The following is a 663-nucleotide window of genomic DNA, read 5'->3' as shown; positions in this document are numbered from 1 at the left end:
CACACACACACACACACACACACACACACACACACACACACACACACACACACACACACACACACATATATATATGTGTGTGTGTGTGTGTATAAGAGAATCAACCATTATAATTTACACTAAATTATAGTGCTGCGTCCAAACCGTCCTTTCAAAGGGTGGCTTCGAAGTCGGGCCTACCGGGAGGCACGGAGACTCTTGGACGAAGAGTACAAGAGATACCTTGGGAAGAATCGTCCGGCCGAGGATCGCTTACCACCACTACCATCCTCGTCACTGATTTCGCCGGCTAATCAGGCTAAAGTTATACCTCCTCCGCCTCGAACACCTTCACCTCCTCAGCTACCTCCTTCTCCTCCCCCTCGATCTCCTTCATCCGCGTTTTCGGACGCACTTACAGAGAGAATCTTTCCCCATACTCCTCCACAATCATCCGAATCATCCCACCCAATTTCCCCCAGAAGAAGTCCATCTCTGACGAACTCCACGGACAACGTGGAGTTCCTAGAGGAAATTTAAAATTTCCTGATTAATGAAACATTTGGGTAATTTCAATTCGATTTCTTGAATTAAATATAAAGCACACTTGTTAACATTATCGGATAAATATTCTAATTGTTTTAAACGCGCATCGACGCACTTTACAATGCTTCGCAGCCCGAG

This window comes from Trachymyrmex septentrionalis, unplaced genomic scaffold, assembly GCF_001594115.1.
Source record: "Trachymyrmex septentrionalis isolate Tsep2-gDNA-1 unplaced genomic scaffold, Tsep1.0 scaffold115, whole genome shotgun sequence".
Lineage (NCBI taxonomy): Eukaryota > Metazoa > Arthropoda > Insecta > Hymenoptera > Formicidae > Trachymyrmex > Trachymyrmex septentrionalis.
The sequence above is the reverse complement of the archived record's forward strand: the minus strand, read 5'-3'. Positions refer to the sequence as shown.